The 20,496-nt window shown below is 46.5% G+C and overlaps 1 long non-coding RNA gene across 2 annotated transcripts in view; it reads left to right on the top strand.

Annotated features, from left to right (window-relative positions):
- The first annotated feature begins 776 nt into the window (after positions 1 to 776).
- LOC308459169 overlaps positions 777 to 20,496 on the top strand; it is a 357,371-nt gene continuing 337,651 nt past the window's right edge. Inside the window, exons 1-2 of one of the 2 annotated variants that reach the window (XR_013977840.1) lie at positions 777 to 1,277; positions 1,494 to 4,165. This is a non-coding gene — a long non-coding RNA (uncharacterized lncRNA). Of the gene's footprint in view, positions 1,278 to 1,493; positions 4,968 to 20,496 lie in introns of those variants that run through there. The other variant, XR_013977839.1, reaches the window with a different exon arrangement.

Here is a 20,496-nt window from a genome sequence, read left to right as displayed (position 1 = left end):
TCCTCACACATATTGTGATGTTGTTATTATTCTGTATGCTGCTCAGTTGATCTCCAGAGGCCGTGGTAGCCATATATGACACAGAAAGAGCCCTTGCTGATAGACTGGACATCCAGCGCTGTCAAGAAAATTTCATCCTATCCCACCGGCAGTTTCTAACGAAACCACTGAAGCATTCCTGAGGTAGCTAGCATCATAGTGTATGCCATATGACAGGTTAATCAATACCACTTTTCTCCCTTTTCTTCCAGCTTAACTTGCCGTGGGTATAAATCAGTTTAAATGAATAAGGTTATATAAATTGTGTGAGATGTTTAAGTTTCAAATAACGAGAAGATAACCAGTCTTGAGAGAAGGCGTGAAATCTGTGGAGTATTGGGTGATAAAATATGCACAGTTTGACTGTCCCGTAGTGACCATTCGTTCAATGCTTGCTTGCCAGAGTCCACTATTCCCATTTCTGAGAGTAAAACCTTAATTTCACATTAAACACCCTAGGGGGTTATACATAGTTGCCAGGTTTAACGCTCTGTACTGAACTGCAGCCCCCAGTGAGTCCAACTCAGGGTTTGCTTAATTCATAGACGAGATCAATCAGCTGCGCCATGGGCCCAGTAATAAAACTTAGGTTCAGCAACAGGAATGTAACTTTGATGGTGGTGGAAAGCTTCCAGCAAAGGTCCTGTGATATGTTGACCCAGTTTGAATGTAGCATGAAAGTGCTGTTTAGTGTTACATACAGTAAGCAACAAGCCCTGGGCTTACAAAGTCCTCCTCCCTGCCCTCTTCTCTGTATTTCTGATGTGGTTACAAGAAGATTGAAGCATCTGACCCCTGTTTAGCCATGGCATATTATGTTGTCCTCATCCAGAACTGCTCACCACTGCCCCATGCAATGAACTGCATGTCTTCAGCCTCTCCACAAATATTGTTCTGGTTTTGGTCCAACTCCATGTGTCCAGAGTGACCATTGGCTCCTCCTGTGTAGGGAGGAGCATAAGAAGACTTCCCATCTCATTGGAGTCTTGCCTGAGCAACAAGGTCTATCTGAGCTCAGGGCTGGCCCACACATGGAACAAGCTGAGGCAGCCACCTCAGGCAGAAAAAGCCCACAAGGCATTGTCCCCATCACCACCAGTGGAGAAGGGGTGCCAGCAGCCCAGGCAGTTTCCGCTGAGATCTTGTGCTCTCCATGAAGATCTTGCAAGAGCTCTGCGAGATATCACTGGAACTCGCCATCACTGCTGCCACTTCACGAGTACTGCTGCACAATGCAGGTAAGGGAAGTTTTGGCGGGGTGGCAGGGCAGCAGGGCAGGGTGGCACATTCTGCTTCCTGTTGAGTGTGTTCCATTTGTAAATTGAGTCCCCCGCTGCTATGGGAAAGCACGCCTTGGTTTAAGAACACTTTGGTTTAAGAACAGACTTCCAGAACGGATTAAGTTCATAAACCAAGGTACCACTGTATATCAAATATAAGTGTTTTCTTTTCAGGCTGCAATAATAAGACATTTTCTCAAGGTGATACATGCAAACATAGACATTAGCATGCTCAAATCTGGATACCACTGCATGTTTCTTATTATTCCTGTGCCTACAGCCTGATCCATTGAAGCACATTCAGTCATTGAATACTGCTGGTGGAGGCTGCAAGTTTGTGCAAGAAATCATTCCATTGCAGATGGAAGCTTTCAGACCCAGAATGGAATCTGTCCCTCTGTACCATTCACTAATGTTTCAGCAGCAAACGCCTATCATTTGTACAATGCACTATGCCCCACAATTTCACATTCTCCCAAGCAAAAGAACGCTTTGGAATTTTGTGAATCCAAGAAGGAAGAAGGAAGAAGCAATAAACTCCTTTGATAACAGCCCAGACAATAAAGCAAGTGACTAATGTGGTTCAAACAGCATTGGCATATTGCAGCCCGCCTGATAGCTTCCTCCTGCAGCTTGCCAAAATTGGATAGGAACAGCTGATCCGAGGGTGTCTGCTACACACTCCTTTTCCGTATCAGTATGTTTTATCATATGATGACCGCAGAGCACATGCTCCCAAACAATAACAAACACTGTTTGAGCATTCTAAGGAGCCATTGTTCTTCAATCAGATGATAACTATTTGCTCTGAACGTATCAAACCCAACTGGCCTTTGTTTCTCGTTTGCCGGATTTCTTTTTCTTTCTTTTTTAAAGCAGAGTGACCTCTATAGAGAGACAGAGAACATTTGCTGCACAACAGCTAGCCAGTAAATCGCTAGCTGTGGCACAACGTGACAAATTTGGACAACTTTCTTGTGACCTGCTATTACTATTATTTTTTTAAAAAAGCACACAGCATGACTCATGGTGATATGGAAGGAAAGAAGAAAACAAACAATCAGGAGGGTGATAGATGCTTAATGGGGGACACCCTTAATGTATTTATTAGAAGGACTGGAGGCCTGCACGGCAAAGCTATCCACACCCAGACTGCGACTGCAATGGAACTACCCATTATTTTTATTATTTTGTCAGTACAGATGTGTTGTTTTCCCCCTCCACTGAAATACATCCTCAGAACAGCTTGCAAAATAAAGTTGTACCATTCTGCAAATCTCACTGCCAATATGCAATATAAACCCAGATGAAAGAACAAACAGGATTGTGACGGAGTTCACATGCGTGGAAACAGAAGGCTGCCCCAGTACAGTAGTACTATTCCACACTATTAGTGATAATGCTCGGACCCAAGGATGCCATCAGACTGGCAATGAACCCTGATCCCCAGAGTTGACACGACGACAGATTGTAAACTCATTATGCGGCACATCTGGATGGGTTAGAGAGGGAATGGGCATAGTAACATGGGCAAATCCTATGCTACTCCAATTGCCTTTGGACACCCTGCAGCCAGTGGAGGCTGGTTGCTTAGGGCAAATGGTACACTGCCCCACCAACCTCATTCTGCCCTCAGCCAGTCCCTGCCTGCCTGCCTTCTTGCTTACAACCAATCAGGGGATGACTCTGCCTCTCTGCCTGCCATTGGCTCTGGTTCCACCTACTGTTGGGCTTGTGCCTTTCTCCCTGCCAGCACCAAGGTTGTTGTGAGGATAAAATGGTGGGGGAGGAGAACTATATCTGCTACCTCAAGGTCCCCGGAGGAAAAGTGGGCTGGGAAAGATCTACACTTCTGTTTTTTAATATCATGGAAGGGTTAAGGAATGGTTTTGATAATGTAGTTTTCATAGACGAACTCAGCCCTCCAGATGTTTTGAGACTACAGTTCCCATCATCCCTGACCACTGGTCCTGTTAGCTAGGGATGATGGGAGTTGTAGTCCCAAAACATTTGGAGAGCCGAGTTTGCCTATGCCTGATGTAGATGAACACATGAAATCCTACTTTTTACATTCATAATGTGTTAATACCTTGGCTTTTTTATTGCCTAATTTTAATTGTTTTCTGCTGCTGTATCGGTGAAAAACTGCTCATATGTCTCTATGTAGCGTTTTACCTTTTTTTACTGCCTTCAAACACCGACCCCTCTCCAATGGTATTCAAGGGGTAGATAACAAAGGACATGGAGGGAAGGAGGGAGGGAGGAAGAATTAAAATGTGACACCAGAGGGTGGAGCAGAGGAACCAGCAACCAGCAGAAACAGCATTTTGGGAAATGGTGTGGCTGGGTATTACTTACATTTGATGGAAAAAACCAATGCAAATAATAACAATAACAAGTATGTCCTGTGAAATTTTAGAGCGGCATGCCTAATATTGTTCTAATGGGGGGAATAAAGTTAAACAGGTCAGTGTAGATCCAGCCTAGAAATGTAGTAAAATAAATAAATATATAAGGTCCTAGTTTCAATCCCTGGGATATCCAGGTCAGACTGCGAGAGACTCCTGGTCTGAAGCCCTGGACAGCCTCTGTCAGTTGGTGCAGACAAACACTGTGCTGGATGAACTGACGGTCTGGCATGCTACAAGACTGTTTTCTATTTCTGTGCAAAGAAATGGGGCAAAGGATCAGAAGAAATAAAGGACAGTGTGAGAGCAAAAAGTATGTGAAGGCCCAGTGAGCTGTAAAGTTTTTATTGTCATTAGTTTTGGAAAAATCTGCATAACTGAGTCTTGACTAACGTGGTCATCCCAGACGCAGAGCAATAAAAGATTTATAGTACCTTTTCCAACTCGCATATTCTCTGTATGCACTCGCTTGTGCTGAATGTGAAATACCTCTTAAAATGCCTTCCTTCCGCCCAGGTCAAAAAGTCCATACGAAAATAGCAGATATCCTTACACGGCTGGTTTTTTTAGCAGGACATTGTTAACTCCCCACCTCCACCTTCTAGGAAGCAGCGAGCTAGGTGAAAATACATGTATATGCACCACAAAACCTTGACTACAATAATGGGAAGAGCAGCACAACTTTATCTTATGATCCAAAGAAACTGATGTGGCTTAATGGAGCATCAATAAGAGCAGAACAGAATGGGACATGAAGTTTTCTTGTGGCTGGAACTTGGCTAAGTTTCACTCAGGGTACACCCACTTAAATTAGTGGACCCAAATTCTCCAGTGAAGATAGATAGATTAGATTTTAGTGACTTTTTCCTTCAATTTAATTTTATTATCATGTATACTGCTTAGGCCAGGCATAGGCAAACTCGGCCCTCCAGATGTTTTGGGACTACAACTCCCATCATCCCTAGCTAACAGGACCAGTGGTCAGGGATGATGGGAGCTGTAGTCCCAAAACATCTGGAGGGCCGAGTTTGCCTATGCCTCGCTTAGGCAACTCTTTGCAGTTCACAAAATTTTCTAAATAAATTTATACTTTTTTTTAAAAGGCACAGATCAACATAGAAATGAGAAATAATGGGTTTGAAGATAAGGAATTATTTTTACTACTGAGGTCCTCAAAGGCCCTTTGGTCTATGTGTAAGGCTAGTTTGCTTCCTTAATCCTCTTGATGTTTTAGGGTGGGGTAGCAAGGGATAATGGGACGCAGGTGGCGCTGTGGGTTAAACCACAGAGCCTAGAGCTTGCCAATCAGAAGGTCGGCGGTTCGAATCCCTGTGACAGGGTGAGCTCCCGTTGCTCGGTCCCAGCTCCTGCCAACCTAGCAGTTCGAAAGCACGTCAAAGTGCAAGTAGATAAATAGGAACCGCTCCGGCGGGAAGGTAAACGGCGTTTCCGTGCGCTGCTCTGGTTCACCAGAAGCGGCTTATTCATGCTGGCCACATGATCCGGAAGTTGTATGCCGGCTCCCTCGGCCCATAGAGCGAGATGAGCGCTGCAACCCCAGAGTCGGTCACGACTGGACCTAATGGTCAGGGGTCCCTTTACCTTACCTAGCAAGAGATAAATTGGACAATGGGCCATTACCCTTACTTCAGCTTTGTTTAGATAGGAGATGATAGTGCTTCATTTGCAACTAAACTGCAGTAGTGCAGAAGTTTCCAAAGGGGAAGAACTCAAAGGTGGGTGAACAAAAGTAATTTCTCCATGGAAAAGGTTCAAAATGTATGTGTGTGTGTGTGCGCGCACGTAGCAATAAAATGCTATTCCGTATTGTTTTCCACATTGTGTTGTCATTACATTGAAACTCATCTGGTACTTATTAAGTAATAACAAGGAGTCAACCCTCCAAGCTCCACACAGTTTTAATATTCTAGTAGAAACAGTATGTGTTTTCTTAAAGCTGGGAGGAGTAGCCTCTTTCTACAAGGAGCACTTGAACAGGGTGTCGTTTCAAAGGCTTCCATCCAAAGGCCAAGTGATTTATATCAAAAGCATAGATCTACTACTGTGACCATCTGGAGTCTTTGTATTGGGTTCTGAGCTGGCAGAGAAGGCAACTAGCCCAACATTCAAGCCAAAGGAATTCTACTATGGCTGTTTAAACCTGTCAAGCTGATAGAAAGCAGAGAGTCAACAAGCAAGCAGCACCTAAAACAGAGACAAAGAAGGCAGGGGGATTGCGAAACTTGGAGAGATCAGAATGTTGCAAAGAATTAGTGTGCATAAATGACATTTCTGAGGGATTTCCCCCCCCCCCCACCAATGTTTGAATACTTCAGTGACAGGCACTAGAAAAATACCATAAATAGTTCAGGTGAGAAGATTAGATAGACAAGTGAGGTATGCTGATATTTTGACACCGGAGACAAAGGACATGATTCCTGCAGAAGACAAGCCTCGCTTGTGAGAGCCGGGTCCAGCTCTTGTGTTTTTCTCCCTAAGTGTGCGGATGAGAAATTCTCAAAGGGTTTTGACCCAACGGAGTAAATGCAGCCAATACTTTGATGCACAGTAAGGTAAAGGTAAAGGGACCCCTGAGGATTAGGTCCAGTCGTGGCTGACTTTGGGGTTGCGGCGCTCATCTTGCTTTATTGGCCAAGGGAGCTGGCATACAGCTTCCAGGTCATGTGGCCAGCATGACTAAGCTGCTTCTGGCGAACCAGAGCAGTGCATGGAAACACCGTTTACCTTCCCGCCGGAGCGGTACCTATTTATCTACTTGCACTTTGACGTGCTTTCGAACTGCTAGGTTGGCAGGAGCAGGGACCGAGCAACGGGAGCTCACCCCATCGCGGGGAGTCAAACCGCCAACCTTCTGATCAGAAAGTCCTAGGCTCTGTGGTTTAACCCACAGCGCAACCCGCGTCCCTATATATGCAAGCAAATCAAAGAGATGGAGGGAACTCAAAGGACATCCAGAAATGCACCATGACAACATCCCTGCAAATAAAATTAAGCAGCATCAGCATCATGCCTCCTCTTAAAAGCATCTAAGAAAAGGCAGTCTACTTCCTTCTGAGGCAGCCTGTTACACTGTGAACAGTTTGTACTGTCAGGAAGTTATTCCTAATGTTAAGTCAAAGTCCCATTTCTTGTTATTTGAACCCACTGGCTCAGGTCCTACCCTGTGGAGCAACAGAGAAGAACTTTCCTGCGTCATCTTTGCAACAGCCCTTTGGCTAATGCAATAATAACAATGGATCATTCAGCAATTAGGTCACTATTTACCTGAAGTGACTGATAAACATAATTGGAAATCAGGTTCTTTATGAAGGATGAGATCACCAGCATACTTTTCAGCTGGTCCTTAGAGTTTACACATTGCCCAATTGCTCCGGGGGGGGGGGTTGGTTTCCAACCTTGATGAGGCTTCATGTCACAGCAAATAAAGAAGTCTGAGAGAGAGAGAGAGAGAGAGAGAGAGAGAGAGAGAGAGAGAGAGAGAGAGCTCACATTGGTGTTTATTGGAGAGAGAAAGGGATTAAAGACCTCTCTGCATGGGTCACAAGTACATACAGGAGTAAGCTATGGGGAGTTCAAAATGGGAAAACTTTTCAGATTTCAGCAGGGGACATACAAAGAGATTTTAGCAGATGAGGCAAATTCTGCAAGTATCCCACCAGGAACCATTACAGAAGACGTACACTCACCTCCCAGACAATTTGCTGCCTAAGATGAAACAGCAAATGGTGTGTTGTTGGCCCCCCCCCCCCCCATCCTCCCATCAAGGTGCTTAGTATTCAAAGCTGAGCAAGGTATTGTTGGCAGATGAGGCAGAAAATCCCACAAATGCCTCTCCCCTCGGAGACACCCAAAATCAGCTGTCAGAGGTGGCCACCTCACTCTTCCTAAAACCGGTTTTGCTGTGAAAGGGAAATGCCTTTTATCAGATGACTCCTGCAATAGTTTTTCATTGTAGCCAAATTATAATTTTCCATCTAAAATTAGGTTTCTAATCTGCTAGCCAAAAGGTGGAATTATGTCGTGAGGTTTCCTCCTGGTAACCACTCGGTCTCTGAGCCCCTGCCCCCTCATAGTGCCTCCTTGGTCATGAGATGGTAAGAGCAGTTACCTTGAGAACTACGTAGAGCAGGGGTGCCCAAACTTTTTCCAAAGAGGGCCAGATTATATGCAGTGAAAATGCGTGAGGGCCGACCAAAGTTCTTGAGCTTTTCTTAGGATTTAAGTTGTTGAGCTTTTTTGACAATTGAAGTTATTAGGATTTTACTTCAGGACATTTACTACCATGGAGGCCAGATTAAATTGACCAGCAGGTCAGACTAGGCCCCAGAAACGGACTTTGGATGTGTCTGACAGAGAGCAATTAGGAAGAATGCCTCTTTTTCTCACTTCCTCCTTCAGCTCTTGATGAATTTCAAGGCTCAGACTAATTCTGTTGGATCCAACAGGGGAAAGTGTGGGAAAGCAAAGTGAAGAGTGAAATTAAGTCTTCACAGCTTTATCAAATCTAATCTTACTTAACTGCTTTAGGAGCCTGAAATGTTTTCTGTATAATTGTAATACATACAATTGCACCATTTGGAAAAGTTATGACATTTAGGGTACAATACTAAAGAAACTTATCTGAAAACAAGCCCCATTCAACACAATGGGACTCACTTCCAAATAATTGTGCAAGTCCCACTGAACATACTTCTAAGGAGATATGTAAAAGATTGTACTGTAAAGCATCAATGTATCTATTAAATCAATAGTCACAAGTACAGTGGTACCTCGGGTTAAGTACTTAATTCGTTCCGGAGGTCCATTCTTAACCTGAAACTGTTCTTAACCTGAAGCACCACTTTAGCTAATGGGGCTTCCCGCTGCCGCTGCACTGCCAGAGCACGGTTTCTGTTCTCATCCTGAAGCAAAGTTCTTAATCCAAGGTACTATTTCTGGGTTAGCGGTGTCTATAACCTGAAGCGTATGTAACCTGAAGCGTATGTAACCAGAGGTACCACTGTATACCAAAAGTTAAATACAGCGCTCCGAGCTGCTTCTCCCTAAAGTACCTAAGGATGTTTGACTCCCAGTACGTTTCCGAGCACTATTCAAAGTGTTGGTGCTGACCTTTAAAGCCCTAAACGGCCTTGGCCCAGTATACCTGAAGGAGCGTCTCCACCCCCATCGTTCTGCCCAGACACTGAGGTCCAGTGCCGAGGACCTTCTGGCGGTTCCCTCATTGTGAGAAGCCAAGTTACAGGGAACCAGGCAGAGGGCCTTCTTGGTAGTGGCACCCACCCTGTGGAACGCCCTCCCACCAGATGTCAAAGAGAAAAACAACTACCAGACTTTTAGAAGACATCTGAAGGCAGCCCTGTTTAGGGAAGCTTTTAATGTTTAATAGATTATTGTATTTTAATATTCTGTTGGAAACCGCCCAGAGTGGCTGGGAAAACCCAGTCAGATGGGTGGGGTTTAAATAATAAATTATATTATTATTATTATTATTATTATTATTATTATTATTCAACTTGGAAAAAATGGAAGCAAAAATGGGGTGGGAGGGACTGAGAACAGAAACCACAGACACTTGTTTGCAAATGGAAACACTTATTTAGTTTAGAAACAGTATGCAAATGTCAGCATTTTCACAAATAAATTCATATATCTAGGTGGGGGAGTCATCAAATAACCTTGGCTATAATGCAATTAACAAAATCTGGATATTCAATTGCACTTTATAATAAGAGATCAAGGTTGTTTCATCATTTGACATGGTACCATAGAAACTGACTGTTGATAGGCAAAATTAGCCATTTGCATTTATTTACCCAGCTGGATTCCGGTAAATGACACATTCCTGGAAATGATAGCATTATTACAATAATAAGTAACTAATGAATTCATAGGCCTTCATTTGGAGTGAAGGGGAAGGGAAGTGATCTCTTTATTGAACTGAAATATTTCAAGTCCTGACCCAGCTGCCTTGCGACAACAATGTGGAGGTTACTCTCTGTTGCCATTTTTACTGTAGGAACATAGAGAACCATAGAAAGTCAGATCACGGTTCTACCTAGCTCAGTATTGTTCACTCTGATTGGAAGCATCTCTCCAGAGTTTGAGGCAGGAAACATTCCCAGCCGAACCTGGAGACGCTGGAGCTGAACCTGGGACCTTCTCCGTGAAAAGCAGGTGCTTTGCTGCTGAGCCATGGCCCTTTGGCATCTCCTTTACTTTGCCATATCCAGCTGCGCCTTTGGGGCTAACTTTGCCATTTCCAACACTGCTTGATGGCTCAGTGCTGCTCAGCAACCCTTCAAAACTTCAGCCTTGGAAAAATAAGAGGGCTGATTATCTGTCTTGATGAGGGGGTGGAAATAGAGGCTGCCGTTTTGAATAGGAAGTCCATTAAGGTCAAATAATAAGGCTTGTCTCCTAATTAAATCAGGCCTGCGTAGGAGGCCATTTGTTAAAGGCCGTAAACTACTTGCAACCTCACTGGACCTGCCTTAATGGTAAATGAAGAAAATGAATGATAAATCTAACTGAAAAAGAAAGACAAGATCAGTGTTGCCCTCCCTCAATTACATTAGTTCCTTGAGGGACATTTTTTTTAACCCACTCAGGAAAGAACATGCATTTACTCCTAATGTTTTGTTTCCTCCTTCCTCCTAATCTGAGATATTTGAGAGGCTTCCTAGGCGGCCCAGCATTTTGTTCTGAAACGCTTCTCTCTTTCCTTACATAAGAACCTACTGGATCAGGCCATGGCCCTTCTAGTCCAGTATCCTGTCCTCATAGCGGTCAACCAGTTGCCCCAATGGGAAGACTGCAAGCAGGATTCAAGCACAAGAGCCCTCTCCCCTCCTTCAGTTTCCAGCAATTGGTATACAGAAGCATTACTGCCTCCAGCTGTGGAGGCAGGGAATAGCCATCGCTATTAGAGAGGGAGAAGAGCAACGGTTTTGAATGCAGAAGGTCCAAATTTCAATCCCTGGTATCTCCTGTGGAGTTTGGAACTGACAGGGTTAAAACTCACTGGTGTCCTGTATCTGGATCTGGGAGGAGCTGGGAGGAGCTCCATGCAGAGAAGTGCGTCACAGGATGTTGTTCTGATGCTCTTCAGATCTGTCCCTGCAACTGACAGAGAAGCAGCTCAACTTAGAAGCTGCTGTGAGAGTGCTTTTGGAAAGCACAAAGATGCCGGAATGCTCCGATGGTGTCTGATGGAATTTATTGCTCTGTAAATAAAGCTACTAGAGATAAGGACGGACTGTCTCTGGACTGATTTATCCCTTTTTCTCACACGGAAGCAGGACTGCTGCTACTCTGCAATTTCTTTGGCCAGGTCAGGGGAGAGCAGAGCCTACGCCGAGGAAGCGCTGCCTGGACCCAAAGATTTATTTCTCCAAAGGTTATGGAAGTTACGTGTTTCCTGACAAGTGTGAGAAGGGAGGAAGGCTGCCAGCTTTGAGTTGCTGTGATCTCCTGCCAGGAAGGGCAGTGAGGAATGCTGGTGATCGGAGCCAAGAGCCAAGAGGTAACGGCTGCTGCTTCGGACGACCAGTTTGCTGGCATCTTGTGAGTACGCTTAAAGCCCAGGGGGGAGGAGATGGCTGCTCAGGCACAGCAAGGCCATGAGAGCTACCCCGGTGAAAGGCTGCATGGGGCCAATTGGGAGGCCTGGAATAAGAGCATGCACCGCTGGCTGGCAGAAAGGAAGCTGTGGGACTGCACCCAGGCCGATCCAGTCTTTGCCCAGTCCAGTGAGAGGTCTGCAAAAGCTTCTGAAGCAGACGTGGCTGCTCTGGAGAGAGAGCAAAGGGTGCTAGCCAGTTTAAGGGCCAGCGTTGATACTTGGCTGTTGCCAAAGCTCCAAGGGAGGAAGCCCTGGGTCGCGTGGCAGGCACTGAAGATGGCATGTCAAGCCTTAGTGGGAGCCACACCAGAGGGGGCTGAGAGTTGCCCAGAGAATGCCCTATGTCTAGAGGGGGCTGGAGCTGTTTTGGGAAGCCATGCTTCACCACATCTGTGTGATGGACTGTGTGCTGGAGAGAAGCTGAGAGCTGGGAAGAGGAAGGCAGTTGCAGGCTGTTCCTTAGGCAGCAGAGCACCCAAGAGTGGGGGTGCAGGCCAGGCAAGCCGTTCCAAGAGCTCTGCGAAAGCGAAAGTCTCCAAGAGTTGTTTGTGCTCTGAGGCGACGTCCAACAGCGCTGGGAAGCATCCGCTAGAGGCCCAGGCTGCCAAGGACACCAGCTGGCGTGGAATGTCAACAAAGCAGGTTCCCAGAGCCGGTTCTCAGCAGAGACGTGAGAAAGCAGCAGGCCAGGAGGAAGACAAGGCGCCTTATCACCTCACAGCTGCGTTGGTCTGTCTGGGAAGCAGCGAAAGCCCTAGTCGGGGGGAGGCTGTGGCCATGGCAACCAGGAAGGACACTGACAGTGGGGGTGCAACCACCGCCATGGCATCTTTGGAAAACAGCCAAAGAGACACTTTTTCTTTTGTTGTCGACAGTGGAGCGTCGCATTGCCTCGTTAACTCCAGAGAGCTCCTGAGGAACTGCAAGACAGTTAAAACTGCACGCTCTGTTATCTTAGCAGATGGGTCGAAAAGACCGCTGACTGAATCTGGGTCTTTGTTTTGCTCTTTTCTAGGTTGTGAAGTGCCAGCTTATTTTGTCCCAGAACTTGCCCATTCTCTTTTGAGTGTGTCAGCATTAATGGCTATTGGAATTGATGTTTTGTTCTCTAATAATTTGTGCTCTTTTTACAGGGATGGGAAGAAGATCTACAGTGTTGAGAGGAAAGACAGGCTCTTTCTGGTGGAGATGCCCATTGAAAATGGGGCTGGTGGGAAAATGGGGCTGGTGGAAAATGGGGCTTGTGGAGAGTCCATTGATGATGCCCAAGTGCAGTGTGCTAATGTCCCACCACACCATGATTGTATTCACTTATGGCACAGGAAATTTGGGCACGCTGGGTGGTCACTTGTGCGGAAAGCAGCAATGAACACAATTGGGTGTAGGTTCAAGGCATGTGACAAATACCTAGATTGTCAAGCCTGTAAGCAATCAAAGGTCACAACATGCACATACCCCAGGTCAGAGAGGAGGACCAGCAAACCTTTTGAACTTGTGCATGCAGATTTGTCAGGTCCCATGCCAACACCTTCTTTAGCTGGGTCTAAATGGGTTCTGATTCTGATTGATGATTTTTCGAAACACACTTGGCTGTTTACGCTTAGATGCAAGTCAGAAGCAGCTGCATTGATCAGAGATTGGATCACAGCGGTAGAGCTGCGTTTCTCTACCAGGGTGGTTTCCTTTCAATCTGATCGCGGGGGGGAATTCACAGGTTCTGCGCTGCAATCGTTTTTCAGGCAGAAAGGTATCACTCATCGATTGACTGCCCCCTACTCTCCGCAACAGAACGGGGTGGCGGAGGAGAAGTTTCGGACCTTACAGGAATCAGCGAATGCTATGTTGGCAGACTCGGGTTTGCCACAGCGCTTTTGGGCTGAAAGTTATAAGACAGCATGCTTTGTGCAGAACAGGGTGTTCAATTCAAGTGTAGGAGACACACCATATTTTCTGCTTCATGGGAAGAAACCGAAGGTGGACTTTTTCCACACTTTCGGTTCGCAGGCTTGGGTTTTGGTTCCAAAGGCCATGCGCAGAAAGGGTGAACCAAGGTCTAGGAAGATGATCTTTGTAGGCTATGAGCCGAGTTCAAAGGCGTGGCGTTTCGCATACCCTACTGGCAACCAGTCTAAGCTGCTTATTAGCGGCAGTGCTGAGTTTTGCGAGCAGAGTGGGTGGAAACGTCTTCACGGGAACCCAGATGTTCTGTTAGACTCAGGTGATGAGGAGGAGGAGGACGAAGCTGAACCTGTTGCTGAGGCACAGAGTCCAGAGCAGGGATCTCCAAGGCAGAGGCCCCAAACCTCTCCAAAAGGGAGTCCCAAGACCCCTCCACAGGTCTCTGTCAAGTCTGAGCCGAGAAGTGAGCCATCCTCACCAGAAGAACCAGCTGTACGCCCCAAACGGCGCAGCAGGTCAGAGGGGGAGGTTTCTGACACAGGAGATGGTAGGGCTGATCCAGGTGAATCAGGCGCAGGTCCAGAATTCACGCTGAGGAGGTCAGCAAGATCAACCAAGGGTAAGCCTCCTGAAAGGTATGAAGCCACTAGTGTTTGGGTTGGTGTGGCTAGGTGCGAGCCTGAATCCTTTGAGGATGTTCAGAAGTTGCCTCAGGAAGAAGCTAGCAAATGGCGTGAGGCGATGCAGAAGGAGATGAACTCAATGGAGTCTCTTGGTGTGTTCTCACTCACTCAACTGCCGGCTAACCAGCGAGCTGTTAGTTGTAGGTGGATTTACCGCTTGAAACCCACAGAAACGGGAGAACCACAGTACAAAGCGAGATTAGTGGCACGTGGATTCACACAGAAAAAGGGTGTCCACTTCACAGAGGTCTATTCGCCGACCTCAAGAGCGGAGACTTTGAGAATGCTTTTGGCGATAGCAGCACAGAGAGGTTGGAAGGTGAGTCATTTTGATGTAGATGTTGCCTACCTGAATTCAGATCTCCAGGAGGAGTTATACATGCTTCCTCCTCCAGGGTTTGAAGTCAGTGAGCAAGGCAGCGTGTGGCGGTTGCACAAATCCATCTATGGGTTACGCCAATCTGCCAGGAATTGGAATATGTGCCTACATGAAGCCTTAGAAGAGCTAGGTTTTAAGAGGTCTGTTGCAGACAGTTGCCTGTACCTGAAGGGGTCAGGAGAGACACAGGAAGTGATTCTTGTTTTTGTTGATGATATCTTAATGATGTCACAGACTAGTGAACAGGTGCAGAAGTTTGCTAGGGAGCTTGGAAAGCGGTTCAAGTTGAAGCAGCTTGGGGATGTCAAATCCTACTTAGGTGTTCAAATAGCGAAGACTGAGGATGGTAGCTTTTTGCTTTGCCAGAAAGGTAAGATTGAACAGTTGCTTGAAAAGTTCAGGATGTCTGATTGTGCAGGTGCCAGGTCACCCATGGAGGCTGGATACGCGAAAGAATGTCAGCAAGCAGAACGCGTTGTGTTCGAAAATACTGAAGTGTTTCAGTCAGCCCTAGGGAGTTTGTTGTACTTGTCTCAGTGGAGCAGACCAGACATTGCGTTTGCTGTCAATCTGCTCAGCAGGGAAGCATCAAACCCCAGTGTGCAAGCCTGGAATGGCATCAAGAGAGTTCTGAGGTATTTGCAGGAAACCAAAGACTTTTGTCTTAGGTTGCCAGCTCAAGGAGAAGTAAAGCTGACTTGCTTTGTGGATTCGGATTGGGCTAACTCTGAAGACCGCAAATCAGTGTCAGGCCTAGTGGTGAAGTTTGGGGACTCAGTAGTTGGGTGGAGGTCCCGGAAGCAAAGTCTCATAGCGCTTTCATCTACTGAAGCCGAGTTCAGTGCGCTATCAGATGCTTGCAGAGAGCTGGAGTTCTATGTGTGTTTGGTCAAGGAAATCTGTGGAGAGAATTGTCTGCCCGTTGTGGTGCATGAGGACAATCAACCTTGCCTCAAATTGGCTGAGACGGGGCAATTCAAGGCGAGGACCAAACATTTGGACATACGTTTCCGGAATGTATGTCAGAGCGTTCATGAGGGGCTAGTTGCTCTGAAATACTGTCCCTCAACAAAGAACCTCGCTGATGGTTTCACAAAACCATTAACCTTCCAGAAGCACGAGGAGTTCTGTAAGGGTCTGTGTATGGGGAAAGCATTGTTGACTGTTGTCTCCAGATGCAGGACAAGAGGGGGTGTGGAGTTTGGAACTGACAGGGTTAAAACTCACTGGTGTCCTGTATCTGGATCTGGGAGGAGCTGGGAGGAGCTCCATGCAGAGAAGTGCGTCACAGGATGTTGTTCTGATGCTCTTCAGATCTGTCCCTGCAACTGACAGAGAAGCAGCTCAACTTAGAAGCTGCTGTGAGAGTGCTTTTGGAAAGCACAAAGATGCCGGAATGCTCCGATGGTGTCTGATGGAATTTATTGCTCTGTAAATAAAGCTACTAGAGATAAGGACGGACTGTCTCTGGACTGATTTATCCCTTTTTCTCACACGGAAGCAGGACTGCTGCTACTCTGCAATTTCTTTGGCCAGGTCAGGGGAGAGCAGAGCCTACGCCGAGGAAGCGCTGCCTGGACCCAAAGATTTATTTCTCCAAATCTCCAGGTAGGTGTGCTGGGCCCGGGGGTAACCCGAGCAATGCGGTCCAGGTCCAGTCCTGAATCCAAGGGTTCCACGAGGAGTCAGTCCGCCAGGGCCAAGGCAGGTTCTGGCAAACAGCAATGTTGTTCCTGCAACCTGGGGCGGGGTCTACAGCCTTTTATATTTGCTGGGCTAACAGCTGGTCCTGATCCCCCAGTGACTCATCTCCCTGTCTCACCCAAAGGCAAGCACTCCTCCTGCGAGTACTCAGGTCTCTCCTTCTCTCAGACCTTAGTCTCTGCAGCTTGGGAGATGTTGGTGGGTTACTAGACCCAGAGGCCGCCTCAGCCTCTCCTGACCCAACTGGTAGCGGAACAGCTGTAAGTGATTGCCCAGCTGAAGGCAACAAGGCAATCCCCGCATTTGGAGCCAGGGCAGGCTCAGGCCCCTGACTCAGCCCAGCTGGTGCTTGTTGCGGGGGAACCTGTGCAGACCGGGGCTCTTCAGAATCAGGCCCCAGACTTGGTTCAGATGCTCCCTGAGGCAAAGGATCCAGTGCGGACTGAGAATCCTCTAGTTCCGAGTCTGAGTCCCAGGCTATCACAGTAGGGCTGAGAAAGGCCTGAAACCCCGAAAAACCACCCACATCAGTGTACTGTGCTATATGTACCAATGGTCCGGTGTGGTATAAGGCAACTTCCTGTTTCCATGTACTCCTGGTTGCTTCTGAGTAGCGTTGTCAGTCTTGAAAAGCTCTGTCTTCTCCCTGAGGGTTTGGCCTAACATAACAGGGTGCCCGGAAAAAAACAGGAAGCCAGATTGATTTCAGCAGCATCCCTCTCGTTTGTGTTATTCAATGTCGTGCAATTGATTTTAGCAATAAAATCAACAGTGCCACGTTTCAGCTCATTTCCAATCCAATCGGGTTTCTTCTGGGGCATGAGCCAGAGCTTTACATAGCGTCAGAGAAAGCCAGTGTTCCCTTATCTCACAGCCCCAACACTCAGAGGTCTTCTCTGTTGACCTGCAGTGCTCTTAGAGAAGTCAACCAACAGGTCCCTTCTTCCTAGGCATTCTAAATATATATATGCTGAATGGCAGAAAGCCAGAGTTATGAAAGACAGAAGTGCACCTAATTGCAAGGTTACCAAGTGTCATCAAGCTCATGTAATGTTCAAGCGGCTGCCAGCTTCCTGGTGCCTGTCAATTGTCTACACTGAATCTCATATGCTGAGGTGAGCAGTGGAGTGGCCTGGGGTTTCAGGGGTGACTCTTCTATTTAATAAAGAAAATGTTTGTACCATGCAGAAGGAGAAAATGCAGTAGCAGCACAAAGCATCCTCCATGAGTTAAATGGCAACTGGAGGATAAGGCTAGCAGTAGCTACTGGCCAGGATGACCATGATCTGCCTCCGTTGTCAGTTCCTGGGACATGTGCTGTTGAACTCAAGTCCTCCTAGTGGACTTCCCAGAGTCAATCAGTTGACCACTGTCAGAACAGGATACTGGACCAGACAGGCCTTTAGCATGGTCCAATAGGGCTCTTCTTATATTTTTATGAGCCATAAGAGATACTATGTACAAAGTGATGGATGGTGTCAGGTTCAATGAATTCCAGTCCTCTCCCCCCCCCCCCCTGCATGACAGCCAAAGAAGTAGACAAGGAAGCTCTTACCAAGTCTATATTCAATATTCACAGTGAGAGGCCTCTATACACTGCCTCTTAGTTTAATGGCATTGCTCCAACTGAGCTCCTCCCCCTTCCCTTCCTAGCAACAGCACTTCCCCTTATGGTGAAGTCTCTCAGTTCTTTCCTCTTCCACTTTCAATGCATCCTGGGTTCTGGAAGAAGGGGGGCTAGAAATTCTCTCCAGTGATAACGTATCAGCTGGCTGCTCTGTCTCTGTCTCCCCCTTCACTTCTCCCAACTCTTTTGTTTGCCTGTCTCTGAGCTGTGACCTTCCTCAAACCACTGCTGTAATCCAATACTGCCTTCCTCTTCTCTAGAAGGTTCAGGAGGAGGGGGCGGTCTCCACCATTCCTCCTCAGTCTCGTCCCCCTCAGTCCAGTCCCTGACAGATGGGGGGAACTTTGGGTAATCCAAGCATGTCCATAGGGTGTACTAGGCCTAAAGCATACACATGCTTCAGGACTCCAACATGGTTAGGGCATGGTCACCAGTATTCATTCTTTGCAACAGGTATGGAGGTCAGTGGCCATAGAAAACAGGGCTCCTGCACCTTTAACAGTTGTGTAGAAGAAAGTATTTCAGCAGATGTAGCTGAACATGCAAACTACATTTGCTGAAATAAGGATGGCCCCTTTGCAATGCTAGAAAAAAGACAAGATGGGTTTGCATAGAATCTGTATATGCTATTATACGTATAAATACATCCAAATACATCCAAAGTTAAAAAATATTACTCTAAATTAAATAGCAATGCAATGCATTTTTACCAGTGTGGAAGACCAGGTGATCTGTGTGCCTGCCAAGTCCACTTTGGCAGGTTCTGCTACCTATTGATGGATAAGCAAGACCCGTGCCTTTCTTTCTTATAGCTCTTTACATTTAAACCGAGCTTGGGCCAGACAGAGGATTTCAAATAGAGGATTCCTTCAAACAGATGATTGTCCCTTGTGAAGTCAGATACACAGCAGCTCTGGCTTAATTGCCCTCTTCTGCATAACTGTTGGAAGAGCCCTGTCTCCTCTGGCAACTGGATGTCACCAGGCAAGCAAGGCAAGATCCAGCAGTGCTTGAGGTTACTTGTGGCCTGGGCCAATGTAAGATCCCGCTCTGCAAGTCTAGCAGGTTCTGGTGGTGAGATAGCAGCAGTGAATGGCAAATGTCATTCATAAAATGGATTACGAGGCAAGCTGTGACCAGAGTATGCCACCCAAAACAGGAAGACTGCAACAGCTATAAAGCTGTTATACTATGCGTATATTTATTTGAAAGTCCCATTGAAGTCAGTGTGACCTTCTTAAAATCATATAAGCTTTGGGGATGTGCCAGCCCAGTACATTTTGCCACCTGAATTAGAGCTTGAATGATGTGCCAGTTCCCATCTTCATCTACCTGCTCTTCATGGTGAACCAGATTGTTTCACCCTGCTGCATGACTGGGCCGGCCCTGGATTGGGTTGCAAGCGATCTACATCTTCAACTCCATATTGAACAGTTTGTATAATTAAAATAAAGTACCTAGATAACAGACAACCCCATGATTATCCTGGGATCTCGGTAAGTCTCTTGACAGCAGTGGATCACCTGGTGTGGCTGAATCATAGCAATAGCCTTCTCTCAGCAGCATCACTGCTACTTGCTTGGAGACAGTGGTGAGATCAGGGCTTCACTGGTGCACCGGAGGAGCCAAACCAGCCTCCTACTGGTACACCCACATGGCCTCAACCTCCCTGCCATCATACCCCTTTCTGCTGCCAGGAGATTATAGCTATTCTCTGCTCCATTGTATGAACCAATTCTGCCTCTTGATGATAACCTAGTTAACTTGATGCAGTAGTGTACTGAGTGGTTTGGCTTTGCAAAATAACAAAAAAGTGACAATTGTGAAAGGCAAGTTTTGCCAACCTGGTGTTATCCAGATGTCCAACACCACAACTCCAGATGTTTGGAACCTGAAGTCCTCCAGATGTTTAGGACCACAACTTCCATCAGCCCCAGCCAACACTGCAAGGGCTGTTGGGAGTTGTCCTAAACCTCTGGAGGGCCCTACGTTGGTGAAGTCTGATGTACAGTGAGACTTCTTTTTTTAAAAAAAGCCTATAATCCATTTGTAAATATGCACAATGTTGTGTTGGGAGGAGGAAGTTTCTGCTCTGCTAAATGAGAAAAAATACTTTTTGATTTCTGGAAACCAGCAGAGTGAGAGTGCTCAATTTCTTTCATCATCTTGGCTTCGTGTGCTCTCTCCACATCTGTCTCTGTAAGCATCCCATTTCAGTGTAAGAACTCAACTGAAATGTCTCTCAGCTCCCTCCCTGGGTTCCTGCTTAAGCCGCCTGTCCATATATAGGCAATTTTGGACTCTCTGCTTAACGCTTGCATACAAATACCTCCTTGCCATCCTCCAGCAAACGTGTTCCGTCATGATCTTCCCCAAATCTCAGTGAGAAAGCAGCACAGTGCCAAGGTGCATGTACATGCAAGAAAGGAATGTAATAAATTACAAAGTTCCGAAGGGGAGGGGAAAGAACCAAAGAAGAAAAGAAAAGGGCAATGTGTTCACCCACCCCCCCATAGGAGTACACAGATTGCCAAAGGGCAAAATCTTTCAAAACCAAGTGTGTGCTTTGCAGTGTGTGCTTTGCAATCAGTGCCATGACATGGGAAAATGAGTAACATGCTTTCTTGGTCATTAAAGAGACTGCAGTGAAATGCTGTGAACTGGCATTGAGGTCTAACTCTCATTAACACGTACTTCGCTCTGTTGAGAAGCAAAGGCGATTGCAGTTATTGTGGTGCTGACCTTTCACCTCCCTGGTCTGCACTGTTAAAAGCTCCCCAGGCCTGGAATTCTATCACTCCAAAATCATAATTAGGACTGTTAGTCATTGCAAGG

The sequence above is a fragment of the Podarcis pityusensis genome (genome assembly GCF_964106645.2).
Source record: "Podarcis pityusensis genome assembly, chromosome: 12".
NCBI lineage: Eukaryota > Metazoa > Chordata > Lepidosauria > Squamata > Lacertidae > Podarcis > Podarcis pityusensis.
This window is presented reverse-complemented; position numbering and strand designations above follow the sequence as displayed.